The sequence below is a fragment of the Lepidochelys olivacea genome, assembly GCF_965140295.1.
Source record: "Lepidochelys olivacea isolate rLepOli2 genome assembly, chromosome: 9".
NCBI lineage: Eukaryota > Metazoa > Chordata > Testudines > Cheloniidae > Lepidochelys > Lepidochelys olivacea.
The window spans coordinates 56,943,858-56,959,835 of NC_140419.1; positions in this window are offsets into that span (position 1 = coordinate 56,943,858).

Below are 15,978 nucleotides of genomic sequence, written 5' to 3' on the forward strand. Positions count from 1 at the left end.
GGAAAATTAAAGTCACCCATGAGAACCAGGGCTTGCGAGCTAGTAGCTTCTGCGAGTTGCCGGAAGAAAGCCTGGTCCACCTCATCCCTCTGGTCCCGTGGTCTATAGCAGACGCCCACCACTACATCACTCTGGTTGCTCACACTTCTAATAGAGCATTCCATGTGATGCGGAATGCATCTCCTAGGAATCCATGTCCCAGGCGCGCTCTAGAGCACAATTTTGAGGGCAAATGCTCTCCGGAGTGGCAATGATGTCTATGGTGGGGAATCCCAAGCAGATGAAGATGTAATGAAGGACTCACGTGTCGAGTTCCCATTCATGATCGTGGGAAAAATCCCCTCCAGTTTGCAGTGATGTTTTGGTGTCCAGGGAGGTATGCGGCTGAGATGGCGATGCCGTTTTGGATACATCGTTGCATACTTTTGGTGCCTCAGAGCAGAGAGTGGGACGTCGCCTGTTGTGGTAGAACATGCAGGCGGTATTGTCCATCATGACTCTGGTGCAGTGAGCGATCCCTGGGATAAAGTGTCTGCAGGCATTGCGGACTGCTCGTAGCTCTAGGAGGTTAATGTGCAGCGTGTATCTGGTTAAGGACCAGCTGCTCTGCACTGTATGAGTGTGAAGATGCACTCACAAACCAATTTAGGAGGCATCGGTTGGCCCAGATCCTGGGTGTGGGTTGCAGCAGGCTAGTGTGTCTGTCTCAAAAGGCAGGGTTCTGGAGTCTGTCTTAGTTTGAAGAAGAAAATAAAGGAAATGCACCCCAGGGTGACTATCAGTCACACTGTCATATAAGACAAACCCTCGGTGAGCTGCTCGATCAGTTCAGGGTGACGGTTATGGCTGTAGAAAGCACTGGGTCTCCCTGATCTTTCACCACAGTCACCGGCCTCGCTCCCCAGCCGCAGCGTTCTGATTCCCCATGTGCAGCCCCACCCGGAACAGGCTGCGGTCAGCGGCCCGCTGGAAGGAGAGCCACGTGTGACAGCCCAGATCGCCGTCAGAAACCCGCAGCCTGTGAGCCAAGTGCCCGCAGCTCGCAGCGCGGGGCACTTTCCCGCAACACCCGCGGCTCCCCAGCTGGCAGCAGGCAACAAACGTTGTTATCCTCGTCGAGAATGAAGATGTGCACAGAGGCTGTGCCGCTCAGGGAGGGGACCCCAGCGTCCGCCGCCGGGACATGGACACTGAAGTTCTTCGTTCGCCCGCAGGCCCAGGTGCCCAGCGCGTAAATATCCCCGCCCCGGGAGCTGATGGAAACCAGCGGTCCCCCAGCGCCTCGCCGCTCAAGATGGCGTAGGACAATCGGCCATTTCCAGCCATCAGGGGCCACACGCCGGCCACCGAGAAAATGGAGGCGGCCAGACTCAGAGTGATTCGCTGGCACACAGACCGTGTACGAGGCCGATTCGAAGCAGGGGACCTTGTCATTTACATAGGAAAGTCTCACTCGGAGGGATTCCCTGCGAGGCAGGGGAGGGGAGCCGCAATCACAGGCAACTATAGTGATGTTGTAGGTGGCCGCCCCTCTGCCCAAGACGCCGCTGGTCACCAAGGAGAATGTGTTTTCCGCAGGGACAGCAGCTGAAACGGTACGTTCTGCAGAATGTGGCCGCTGATCTTCCCGTTGTCTTCGGAGCCCTGGTCTATGACGCTGAGCAGACCGACCATCGTCCCAGCTGCAGTGTCTTCCCCGATAGGATCGGAAAGGGAATTTACCGTCACTGCTGGGACATTGTAATTGCCATTCACAACATTTACAAGAACTGTGCAACGCTAACTGACTTCCCTCCCGCGCCTGCACTCCCACATTATATTCTCCACAATTCACTTCACCTTCCACCCCTAACTCCCCGTTATCAGGATCGATAGAAAACATTTTCTGAACATTGATTGTCGTGTTGCTGCCAACATTTTCCTCTAGCCTTCCATTTCCTCCTTCATTTAAATCGGTGCCATTCAGTCACTAACCAGGATGCCTTTGTCCACAATCTCCACTAGGCAGATAGTGTAGATGTTTCCATGAAATGCAGGGGCGTTATTGTTAGACTCCAGCACAGTGATACTCATCCGGCGGGTGCCAGATCTTTGGGGAGCCCCATTGTGTTTAGCTGCTGTTATTCGAGTCTGAGTCGATCCTTTTTCTCTGTCCAATGACTCTTCCAGTATTAAAATTGGCACTTTATTATGTCCGCCACGAGGCTCTACTTTCAAAGCAAAGTGTGCATTTGCCCAAATCTCATATGTGACCAAAGAATCAGTACCAAGAGGATCTTGAGCCCTACTATAGGAAGTACACTGCCCACTGAAACAGATTCAGCCACGTGGGGAAATCATCCAGGATTTCTAGTTCCACATACTACATTGCAAGATTTTCAACCACAATCTTAAATTTCAGTGCACAACGTCCTGTCCGCCCACGCAGCTCTGCTCTGTCCATTTTCACAGTGACGATCAGGGCTCCATTCTGCATTTTCAGCTCCACAAATTCTCCTTTCCTGACACAGTCCGCAGCCTGCGAGCTGGCAGGTTTCTGATATTATCCAGTTCTAGATCCTCGGCCATATTCCCCATAAAAGCACCAGGCTAGCGCTTCAGACACTCAGTAACGAGCCTCTTCAGAGACAGACACACAGAACCAGCATGCAGTAAATAGGTCTCTTAAGTACCAGCCCTGAGTCCGACATCTTAGTTTGCTTCTGTTCTTCATAGTAACCGCTTCATAAAGGCTTGGCAATAAGATCATTTCTTGTCTCTGCCTCGCTGTGGTTCACGATGTTGTGCAACAAAATAAAGAAATAATTAAAATATACAGATACAGTCCTTTGAAAATACCTTTCTTTTACCTTTGCCTGTTTACTCGTGTGGTGACCGTTGTCTTTAGTGACTTGCTTTGCTGACTGCACTGTGAAAGGGGAAAATCATCCGCGATCCTTGTCCGTAACTGTAGACAACAGCGACATCTTGAGTCTAAACCAAAAATTGCTCGAAATGAATCGCAACATCAAAACCTCTATCAAGAAAATGCTTCATCAAATGTGAAGAGGAAAGATAAATGTGGGAATGTCCTAAAAGCTACAAACACATATTTTCTACTGATTCTTTTGCACGTGTAGGCTGTTATAGTATCGGGTTCTGTAATTTAAAAACCAACGAAAAATATAAGTCTTGACCCAGTTATAATATGTCCTCTTACTACAGCGTCCATTTTCTTTTACTGCATACCCTTAGGCTCCGTATCTCTTGCTAATGACGCATCTCATATACTTTGGCAAATAGGCCGATAAATGAAATATTTAAAGCTAGACATACATAATTAGGATGTAATTGTTAGTCGTCAATATTGGGAGTTTGTCTCCTTACATATTAGTCATCATCGTATGCGGATGAATTAGAAAAATAGTATAAAAGCATTATCATATGTTTATTAAATGTTTGCCTCCACTGAAAGTACCTAGTTATCTCCAAAAGGTTAAACTTCATTCCATCTTTGTTAAGAAACTAACATATCTTACAAACGAAAAGAAGAAAGCAAAGCTTTTTACTCAAAACAGCTGACTGAACAAAACATCTCCTTCCTAATCGGAAGCTTCCTGAATTTGGGCTGTCAGGCACAGATCGCAGTCAAGGAGAGAAAGTTAAAAAACCTTGGGTTTTGTCATCCCTGAGTCTAAGTTCTAAAAAGCACTATGGCTCTCTTCCCTTGATCACCTGGTATCTCTTCTCTGCATCTAGTCCACCATCACAAAAGGTGGATTTAAACTTGATCAAGTGAACTGTTTGATTGTAAAAAGTCTATACAAGCTGTATCAGGAGTACTCCAAACCGTGAGCAGTTATCTACTAGTGTAGTAACCCTCTGAGATTAGGACATTATGGGTTTGACTCCCTCCAGTGCAGTAGGGGCTGCAATCTGCACCATCCTGCACCACCAGGGCAGTTCTAACATTAGGGTAGACTTCACCCTCTCCCTTTCTCTTGCCATTCCACTGGAAATTTATGCTTGGGGCACCACAGGAGCACCGCATACTGACACTGGCTGGAAGCTGCACTGGTTCACTACATCTCTGGGATGCCCTGCTTGGGCTGGTGCCAACCCAGCTCAGGAGGCATACGTTCAGTACGACCTGTATGAATTCAGGATACTATCTCAGTATTAGCCAGCCTAAATGTACTTGCTGTCTAAATAAAATTGGCAAAATGCAATCCATCCTCATAGCAATGTAGTTATAGATATTTTAAAACACATGAATCATTACTTGACAAATGTATTAGACTGAGCTTGTCGCCATTCTGTAGCTCAACTCCCAGTTGGAAGAGGCAGGATGGGGAGCTAGCTCCGCGAGAGGATGCTTCACTCGCTGACCGTGCTTAAACTCCTGGATGTCTGCCACCTCTCTCGGGCAGTACATAGACAACAGTGTTGAAAGCTGCAGAAATATCCAGGAGAATTAGAATGAATGTCTCTCTTTATCCATTTACATACTTCATACATCAGTGCCCTTAGAGCTGTTTCCATCCCATATCAGTGCCTGACTCCGGAGTGTGCTGCGACTAGAATGTTGGCCTCATTAGATGGACTTGCTACTGACCTTTTGTTAGCTTCCATATCAGCGTGGTCAGGAATGAAACTTTTGACATTAGGAGGCAGTTGGCTAGAACCAATGTATCCAGATTTCGTCAGTGTCGGTCGGATTTCACTGCATGTTTGAAGCAGGAAGGGACGAGTCCCTCCCTAATGATCAGTTGACCATTTCTTCACGAGTGGCTTCAACTGCTTATAACTAAGGCTGCCAGTCGTTCATGTAAGTCACAGGAGTCATGGAGTCTTTGACTTTCCTGGAAGTCTGTGACTTCCAGAGCAGCCGGTGCAGGGTGACCCCAGGGCAGACGTACCGGTCACTGCTTGGGTGGCCCCAGGCAGCTGGTCCCGGGAACTGTCCCAGAACAGTAGTCCAGGAGCAGCAGCGGGGCCCCATGCCTCCCTCCACCCGAAGCAGTAGGGGCCACCTGCAGCCGAGAAGCAGAAGCATATACTGATGCCGCCCTCCCAGGAACAGCGCTGTCCGAGAAGTGCACCCCCTCACCCCCCGCGCCCAGTACCTAACGCATAACTAGGGGTAGTTTTAGTAAAAGTCATGGACAGGCCAAGACTTTTTGTTTATTGCCTGTAACCCGTGACTAAATTGTAGCCTTACTTATAACTTTCACCAGCGAGTATGGGAATGGGTCAGAGCCACAGCTGTAGGGTTGAGACTCTTTTAGCATAGCCAGGACTGCTTTAATGTGCTTGTACTCGCTTAGTTTGGTGGGTTTGGGGGGGGGGGCAGATCCATGATGCTTTTTGCTGAGTTTTGTTGCAGGCTGTAGGCACTTGGGATTGATGAAACGAAGCTCTTTAGCGTTGGATTTGGCAGCATGGATGGAAGCTATCCTGCTGCTTACCTTTCTTCCCTGTGTCAGGATCCTGAACTCAACCAACTCATGGTCACTGCCTCCCAAATTCCCATCCACTTTTGCTTCCCTCGCTAATTCTTCCTGGTTTGTGAGCAGCAGGTCAAGAAAAGCTTCCCCCGTAGTTGGCTCCTCTAGCACTTGCACATTGTCCCCTACATTTTCCAAAAACTTCCTAGATTGTCTATGCACCGCTGTATTGCTTTCCCAGCGGACATCAGGAAAATTAAAGTCACCCATGAGAACCAGGGCTTGCGAGCTAGTAGCTTCTGCGAGTTGCCGGAAGAAAGCCTGGTCCACCTCATCCCTCTGGTCCCGTGGTCTATAGCAGACTCCCACCACTACATCACTCTGGTTGCTCACACTTCTAATAGAGCATCCCATGTGATGCGGAATGCATCTCCTAGGAATCCATGTCCCAGGCGCGCTCTAGAGCACAATTTTGAGGGCAAATGCTCTCCGGAGTGGCAATGATGTCTATGGTGGGGAATCCCAAGCAGATGAAGATGTAATGAAGGACTCACGTGTCGAGTTCCCATTCATGATCGTGGGAAAAATCCCCTCCAGTTTGCAGTGATGTTTTGGTGTCCAGGGAGGTATGCGGCTGAGATGGCGATGCCGTTTTGGATACATCGTTGCATACTTTTGGTGCCTCAGAGCAGAGAGTGGGACGTCGCCTGTTGAGGTAGAACATGCAGGCGGTATTGTCCATCATGACTCTGGTGCAGTGAGCGATCCCTGGGATAAAGTGTCTGCAGGCATTGCGGACTGCTCGTAGCTCTAGGAGGTTAATGTGCAGCGTGTATCTGGTTAAGGACCAGCTGCTCTGCACTGTATGAGTGTGAAGATGCACTCACAAACCAATTTAGGAGGCATCGGTTGGCCCAGATCCTGGGTGTGGGTTGCAGCAGGCTAGTGTGTCTGTCTCAAAAGGCAGGGTTCTGGAGTCTGTCTTAGTTTGAAGAAGAAAATAAAGGAAATGCACCCCAGGGTGACTATCAGTCACACTGTCATATAAGACAAACCCTCGGTGAGCTGCTCCATCAGTTCAGGGTGACGGTTATGGCTGTAGAAAGCACTGGGTCTCCCTGATCTTTCACCACAGTCACCGGCCTCGCTCCCCAGCCGCAGCGTTCTGATTCCCCATGTGCAGCCCCACCCGGAACAGGCTGCGGTCAGCGGCCCGCTGGAAGGAGAGCCACGTGTGACAGCCCAGATCGCCGTCAGAAACCCGCAGCCTGTGAGCCAAGTGCCCGCAGCTCGCAGCGCGGGGCACTTTCCCGCAACACCCGCGGCTCCCCAGCTGGCAGCAGGCAACAAACGTTGTTATCCTCGTCGAGAATGAAGATGTGCACAGAGGCTGTGCCGCTCAGGGAGGGGACCCCAGCGTCCGCCGCCGGGACATGGACACTGAAGTTCTTCGTTCGCCCGCAGGCCCAGGTGCCCAGCGCGTAAATATCCCCGCCCCGGGAGCTGATGGAAACCAGCGGTCCCCCAGCGCCTCGCCGCTCAAGATGGCGTAGGACAATCGGCCATTTCCAGCCATCAGGGGCCACACGCCGGCCACCGAGAAAATGGAGGCGGCCAGACTCAGAGTGATTCGCTGGCACACAGACCGTGTACGAGGCCGATTCGAAGCAGGGGACCTTGTCATTTACATAGGAAAGTCTCACTCGGAGGGATTCCCTGCGAGGCAGGGGAGGGGAGCCGCAATCACAGGCAACTATAGTGATGTTGTAGGTGGCCGCCCCTCTGCCCAAGACGCCGCTGGTCACCAAGGAGAATGTGTTTTCCGCAGGGACAGCAGCTGAAACGGTACGTTCTGCAGAATGTGGCCGCTGTTCTTCCCGTTGTCTTCGGAGCCCTGGTCTATGACGCTGAGCAGACCGACCATCGTCCCAGCTGCAGTGTCTTCCCCGATAGGATCGGAAAGGGAATTTACCGTCACTGCTGGGACATTGTAATTGCCATTCACAACATTTACAAGAACTGTGCAACGCTAACTGACTTCCCTCCCGCGCCTGCACTCCCACATTATATTCTCCACAATTCACTTCACCTTCCACCCCTAACTCCCCGTTATCAGGCTCGATAGAAAACATTTTCTGAACATTGATTGTCGTGTTGCTGCCAACAATTTCCTCTAGCCTTCCATTTCCTCCTTCATTTAAATCGGTGCCATTCAGTCACTAACCAGGATGCCTTTGTCCACAATCTCCACTAGGCAGATAGTGTAGATGTTTCCATGAAATGCAGGGGCGTTATTGTTAGACTCCAGCACAGTGATACTCATCCGGCGGGTGCCAGATCTTTGGGGAGCCCCATTGTGTTTAGCTGCTGTTATTCGAGTCTGAGTCGATCCTTTTTCTCTGTCCAATGACTCTTCCAGTATTAAAATTGGCACTTTATTATGTCCGCCACGAGGCTCTACTTTCAAAGCAAAGTGTGCATTTGCCCAAATCTCATATGTGACCAAAGAATCAGTACCAAGAGGATCTTGAGCCCTACTATAGGAAGTACACTGCCCACTAAAACAGATTCAGCCACGTGGGGAAATCATCCAGGATTTCTAGTTCCACATACTACATTGCAAGATTTTCAACCACAATCTTAAATTTCAGTGCACAACGTCCTGTCCGCCCACGCAGCTCTGCTCTGTCCATTTTCACAGTGACGATCAGGGCTCCATTCTGCATTTTCAGCTCCACAAATTCTCCTTTCCTGACACAGTCCGCAGCCTGCGAGCTGGCAGGTTTCTGATATTATCCAGTTCTAGATCCTCGGCCATATTCCCCATAAAAGCACCAGGCTAGCGCTTCAGACACTCAGTAACGAGCCTCTTCAGAGACAGACACACAGAACCAGCATGCAGTAAATAGGTCTCTTAAGTACCAGCCCTGAGTCCGACATCTTAGTTTGCTTCTGTTCTTCATAGTAACCGCTTCATAAAGGCTTGGCAATAAGATCATTTCTTGTCTCTGCCTCGCTGTGGTTCACGATGTTGTGCAACAAAATAAAGAAATAATTAAAATATACAGATACATTCCTTTGAAAATACCTTTCTTTTACCTTTGCCTGTTTACTCGTGTGGTGACCGTTGTCTTTAGTGACTTGCTTTGCTGACTGCACTGTGAAAGGGGAAAATCATCCGCGATCCTTGTCCGTAACTGTAGACAACAGCGACATCTTGAGTCTAAACCAAAAATTGCTCGAAATGAATCGCAACATCAAAACCTCTATCAAGAAAATGCTTCATCAAATGTGAAGAGGAAAGATAAATGTGGGAATGTCCTAAAAGCTACAAACACATATTTTCTACTGATTCTTTTGCACGTGTAGGCTGTTATAGTATCGGGTTCTGTAATTTAAAAACCAACGAAAAATATAAGTCTTGACCCAGTTATAATATGTCCTCTTACTACAGCGTCCATTTTCTTTTACTGCATACCCTTAGGCTCCGTATCTCTTGCTAATGACGCATCTCATATACTTTGGCAAATAGGCCGATAAATGAAATATTTAAAGCTAGACATACATAATTAGGATGTAATTGTTAGTCGTCAATATTGGGAGTTTGTCTCCTTACATATTAGTCATCATCGTATGCGGATGAATTAGAAAAAGAGTATAAAAGCATTATCATATGTTTATTAAATGTTTGCCTCCACTGAAAGTACCTAGTTATCTCCAAAAGGTTAAACTTCATTCCATCTTTGTTAAGAAACTAACATATCTTACAAACGAAAAGAAGAAAGCAAAGCTTTTTACTCAAAACAGCTGACTGAACAAAACATCTCCTTCCTAATCGGAAGCTTCCTGAATTTGGGCTGTCAGGCACAGATCGCAGTCAAGGAGAGAAAGTTAAAAAACCTTGGGTTTTGTCATCCCTGAGTCTAAGTTCTAAAAAGCACTATGGCTCTCTTCCCTTGATCACCTGGTATCTCTTCTCTGCATCTAGTCCACCATCACAAAAGGTGGATTTAAACTTGATCAAGTGAACTGTTTGATTGTAAAAAGTCTATACAAGCTGTATCAGGAGTACTCCAAACCGTGAGCAGTTATCTACTAGTGTAGTAACCCTCTGAGATTAGGACATTATGGGTTTGACTCCCTCCAGTGCAGTAGGGGCTGCAATCTGCACCATCCTGCACCACCAGGGCAGTTCTAACATTAGGGTAGACTTCACCCTCTCCCTTTCTCTTGCCATTCCACTGGAAATTTATGCTTGGGGCACCACAGGAGCACCGCATACTGACACTGGCTGGAAGCTGCACTGGTTCACTACATCTCTGGGATGCCCTGCTTGGGCTGGTGCCAACCCAGCTCAGGAGGCATACGTTCAGTACGACCTGTATGAATTCAGGATACTATCTCAGTATTAGCCAGCCTAAATGTACTTGCTGTCTAAATAAAATTGGCAAAATGCAATCCATCCTCATAGCAATGTAGTTATAGATATTTTAAAACACATGAATCATTACTTGACAAATGTATTAGACTGAGCTTGTCGCCATTCTGTAGCTCAACTCCCAGTTGGAAGAGGCAGGATGGGGAGCTAGCTCCGCGAGAGGATGCTTCACTCGCTGACCGTGCTTAAACTCCTGGATGTCTGCCACCTCTCTCGGGCAGTACATAGACAACAGTGTTGAAAGCTGCAGAAATATCCAGGAGAATTAGAATGAATGTCTCTCTTTATCCATTTACATACTTCATACATCAGTGCCCTTAGAGCTGTTTCCATCCCATATCAGTGCCTGACTCCGGAGTGTGCTGCGACTAGAATGTTGGCCTCATTAGATGGACTTGCTACTGACCTTTTGTTAGCTTCCATATCAGCGTGGTCAGGAATGAAACTTTTGACATTAGGAGGCAGTTGGCTAGAACCAATGTATCCAGATTTCGTCAGTGTCGGTCGGATTTCACTGCATGTTTGAAGCAGGAAGGGACGAGTCCCTCCCTAATGATCAGTTGACCATTTCTTCACGAGTGGCTTCAACTGCTTATAACTAAGGCTGCCAGTCGTTCATGTAAGTCACAGGAGTCATGGAGTCTTTGACTTTCCTGGAAGTCTGTGACTTCCAGAGCAGCCGGTGCAGGGTGACCCCAGGGCAGACGTACCGGTCACTGCTTGGGTGGCCCCAGGCAGCTGGTCCCGGGAACTGTCCCAGAACAGTAGTCCAGGAGCAGCAGCGGGGCCCCATGCCTCCCTCCACCCGAAGCAGTAGGGGCCACCTGCAGCCGAGAAGCAGAAGCATATACTGATGCCGCCCTCCCAGGAACAGCGCTGTCCGAGAAGTGCACCCCCTCACCCCCCGCGCCCAGTACCTAACGCATAACTAGGGGTAGTTTTAGTAAAAGTCATGGACAGGCCAAGACTTTTTGTTTATTGCCTGTAACCCGTGACTAAATTGTAGCCTTACTTATAACTTTCACCAGCGAGTATGGGAATGGGTCAGAGCCACAGCTGTAGGGTTGAGACTCTTTTAGCATAGCCAGGACTGCTTTAATGTGCTTGTACTCGCTTAGTTTGGTGGGTTTGGGGGGGGGGGCAGATCCATGATGCTTTTTGCTGAGTTTTGTTGCAGGCTGTAGGCACTTGGGATTGATGAAACGAAGCTCTTTAGCGTTGGATTTGGCAGCATGGATGGAAGCTATCCTGCTGCTTACCTTTCTTCCCTGTGTCAGGATCCTGAACTCAACCAACTCATGGTCACTGCCTCCCAAATTCCCATCCACTTTTGCTTCCCTCGCTAATTCTTCCTGGTTTGTGAGCAGCAGGTCAAGAAAAGCTTCCCCCGTAGTTGGCTCCTCTAGCACTTGCACATTGTCCCCTACATTTTCCAAAAACTTCCTAGATTGTCTATGCACCGCTGTATTGCTTTCCCAGCGGACATCAGGAAAATTAAAGTCACCCATGAGAACCAGGGCTTGCGAGCTAGTAGCTTCTGCGAGTTGCCGGAAGAAAGCCTGGTCCACCTCATCCCTCTGGTCCCGTGGTCTATAGCAGACTCCCACCACTACATCACTCTGGTTGCTCACACTTCTAATAGAGCATCCCATGTGATGCGGAATGCATCTCCTAGGAATCCATGTCCCAGGCGCGCTCTAGAGCACAATTTTGAGGGCAAATGCTCTCCGGAGTGGCAATGATGTCTATGGTGGGGAATCCCAAGCAGATGAAGATGTAATGAAGGACTCACGTGTCGAGTTCCCATTCATGATCGTGGGAAAAATCCCCTCCAGTTTGCAGTGATGTTTTGGTGTCCAGGGAGGTATGCGGCTGAGATGGCGATGCCGTTTTGGATACATCGTTGCATACTTTTGGTGCCTCAGAGCAGAGAGTGGGACGTCGCCTGTTGAGGTAGAACATGCAGGCGGTATTGTCCATCATGACTCTGGTGCAGTGAGCGATCCCTGGGATAAAGTGTCTGCAGGCATTGCGGACTGCTCGTAGCTCTAGGAGGTTAATGTGCAGCGTGTATCTGGTTAAGGACCAGCTGCTCTGCACTGTATGAGTGTGAAGATGCACTCACAAACCAATTTAGGAGGCATCGGTTGGCCCAGATCCTGGGTGTGGGTTGCAGCAGGCTAGTGTGTCTGTCTCAAAAGGCAGGGTTCTGGAGTCTGTCTTAGTTTGAAGAAGAAAATAAAGGAAATGCACCCCAGGGTGACTATCAGTCACACTGTCATATAAGACAAACCCTCGGTGAGCTGCTCCATCAGTTCAGGGTGACGGTTATGGCTGTAGAAAGCACTGGGTCTCCCTGATCTTTCACCACAGTCACCGGCCTCGCTCCCCAGCCGCAGCGTTCTGATTCCCCATGTGCAGCCCCACCCGGAACAGGCTGCGGTCAGCGGCCCGCTGGAAGGAGAGCCACGTGTGACAGCCCAGATCGCCGTCAGAAACCCGCAGCCTGTGAGCCAAGTGCCCGCAGCTCGCAGCGCGGGGCACTTTCCCGCAACACCCGCGGCTCCCCAGCTGGCAGCAGGCAACAAACGTTGTTATCCTCGTCGAGAATGAAGATGTGCACAGAGGCTGTGCCGCTCAGGGAGGGGACCCCAGCGTCCGCCGCCGGGACATGGACACTGAAGTTCTTCGTTCGCCCGCAGGCCCAGGTGCCCAGCGCGTAAATATCCCCGCCCCGGGAGCTGATGGAAACCAGCGGTCCCCCAGCGCCTCGCCGCTCAAGATGGCGTAGGACAATCGGCCATTTCCAGCCATCAGGGGCCACACGCCGGCCACCGAGAAAATGGAGGCGGCCAGACTCAGAGTGATTCGCTGGCACACAGACCGTGTACGAGGCCGATTCGAAGCAGGGGACCTTGTCATTTACATAGGAAAGTCTCACTCGGAGGGATTCCCTGCGAGGCAGGGGAGGGGAGCCGCAATCACAGGCAACTATAGTGATGTTGTAGGTGGCCGCCCCTCTGCCCAAGACGCCGCTGGTCACCAAGGAGAATGTGTTTTCCGCAGGGACAGCAGCTGAAACGGTACGTTCTGCAGAATGTGGCCGCTGTTCTTCCCGTTGTCTTCGGAGCCCTGGTCTATGACGCTGAGCAGACCGACCATCGTCCCAGCTGCAGTGTCTTCCCCGATAGGATCGGAAAGGGAATTTACCGTCACTGCTGGGACATTGTAATTGCCATTCACAACATTTACAAGAACTGTGCAACGCTAACTGACTTCCCTCCCGCGCCTGCACTCCCACATTATATTCTCCACAATTCACTTCACCTTCCACCCCTAACTCCCCGTTATCAGGCTCGATAGAAAACATTTTCTGAACATTGATTGTCGTGTTGCTGCCAACAATTTCCTCTAGCCTTCCATTTCCTCCTTCATTTAAATCGGTGCCATTCAGTCACTAACCAGGATGCCTTTGTCCACAATCTCCACTAGGCAGATAGTGTAGATGTTTCCATGAAATGCAGGGGCGTTATTGTTAGACTCCAGCACAGTGATACTCATCCGGCGGGTGCCAGATCTTTGGGGAGCCCCATTGTGTTTAGCTGCTGTTATTCGAGTCTGAGTCGATCCTTTTTCTCTGTCCAATGACTCTTCCAGTATTAAAATTGGCACTTTATTATGTCCGCCACGAGGCTCTACTTTCAAAGCAAAGTGTGCATTTGCCCAAATCTCATATGTGACCAAAGAATCAGTACCAAGAGGATCTTGAGCCCTACTATAGGAAGTACACTGCCCACTAAAACAGATTCAGCCACGTGGGGAAATCATCCAGGATTTCTAGTTCCACATACTACATTGCAAGATTTTCAACCACAATCTTAAATTTCAGTGCACAACGTCCTGTCCGCCCACGCAGCTCTGCTCTGTCCATTTTCACAGTGACGATCAGGGCTCCATTCTGCATTTTCAGCTCCACAAATTCTCCTTTCCTGACACAGTCCGCAGCCTGCGAGCTGGCAGGTTTCTGATATTATCCAGTTCTAGATCCTCGGCCATATTCCCCATAAAAGCACCAGGCTAGCGCTTCAGACACTCAGTAACGAGCCTCTTCAGAGACAGACACACAGAACCAGCATGCAGTAAATAGGTCTCTTAAGTACCAGCCCTGAGTCCGACATCTTAGTTTGCTTCTGTTCTTCATAGTAACCGCTTCATAAAGGCTTGGCAATAAGATCATTTCTTGTCTCTGCCTCGCTGTGGTTCACGATGTTGTGCAACAAAATAAAGAAATAATTAAAATATACAGATACATTCCTTTGAAAATACCTTTCTTTTACCTTTGCCTGTTTACTCGTGTGGTGACCGTTGTCTTTAGTGACTTGCTTTGCTGACTGCACTGTGAAAGGGGAAAATCATCCGCGATCCTTGTCCGTAACTGTAGACAACAGCGACATCTTGAGTCTAAACCAAAAATTGCTCGAAATGAATCGCAACATCAAAACCTCTATCAAGAAAATGCTTCATCAAATGTGAAGAGGAAAGATAAATGTGGGAATGTCCTAAAAGCTACAAACACATATTTTCTACTGATTCTTTTGCACGTGTAGGCTGTTATAGTATCGGGTTCTGTAATTTAAAAACCAACGAAAAATATAAGTCTTGACCCAGTTATAATATGTCCTCTTACTACAGCGTCCATTTTCTTTTACTGCATACCCTTAGGCTCCGTATCTCTTGCTAATGACGCATCTCATATACTTTGGCAAATAGGCCGATAAATGAAATATTTAAAGCTAGACATACATAATTAGGATGTAATTGTTAGTCGTCAATATTGGGAGTTTGTCTCCTTACATATTAGTCATCATCGTATGCGGATGAATTAGAAAAAGAGTATAAAAGCATTATCATATGTTTATTAAATGTTTGCCTCCACTGAAAGTACCTAGTTATCTCCAAAAGGTTAAACTTCATTCCATCTTTGTTAAGAAACTAACATATCTTACAAACGAAAAGAAGAAAGCAAAGCTTTTTACTCAAAACAGCTGACTGAACAAAACATCTCCTTCCTAATCGGAAGCTTCCTGAATTTGGGCAGTCAGGCACAGATCGCAGTCAAGGAGAGAAAGTTAAAAAACCTTGGGTTTTGTCATCCCTGAGTCTAAGTTCTAAAAAGCACTATGGCTCTCTTCCCTTGATCACCTGGTATCTCTTCTCTGCATCTAGTCCACCATCACAAAAGGTGGATTTAAACTTGATCAAGTGAACTGTTTGATTGTAAAAAGTCTATACAAGCTGTATCAGGAGTACTCCAAACCGTGAGCAGTTATCTACTAGTGTAGTAACCCTCTGAGATTAGGACATTATGGGTTTGACTCCCTCCAGTGCAGTAGGGGCTGCAATCTGCACCATCCTGCACCACCAGGGCAGTTCTAACATTAGGGTAGACTTCACCCTCTCCCTTTCTCTTGCCATTCCACTGGAAATTTATGCTTGGGGCACCACAGGAGCACCGCATACTGACACTGGCTGGAAGCTGCACTGGTTCACTACATCTCTGGGATGCCCTGCTTGGGCTGGTGCCAACCCAGCTCAGGAGGCATACGTTCAGTACGACCTGTATGAATTCAGGATACTATCTCAGTATTAGCCAGCCTAAATGTACTTGCTGTCTAAATAAAATTGGCAAAATGCAATCCATCCTCATAGCAATGTAGTTATAGATATTTTAAAACACATGAATCATTACTTGACAAATGTATTAGACTGAGCTTGTCGCCATTCTGTAGCTCAACTCCCAGTTGGAAGAGGCAGGATGGGGAGCTAGCTCCGCGAGAGGATGCTTCACTCGCTGACCGTGCTTAAACTCCTGGATGTCTGCCACCTCTCTCGGGCAGTACATAGACAACAGTGTTGAAAGCTGCAGAAATATCCAGGAGAATTAGAATGAATGTCTCTCTTTATCCATTTACATACTTCATACATCAGTGCCCTTAGAGCTGTTTCCATCCCATATCAGTGCCTGACTCCGGAGTGTGCTGCGACTAGAATGTTGGCCTCATTAGATGGACTTGCTACTGACCTTTTGTTAGCTTCCATATCAGCGTGGTCAGG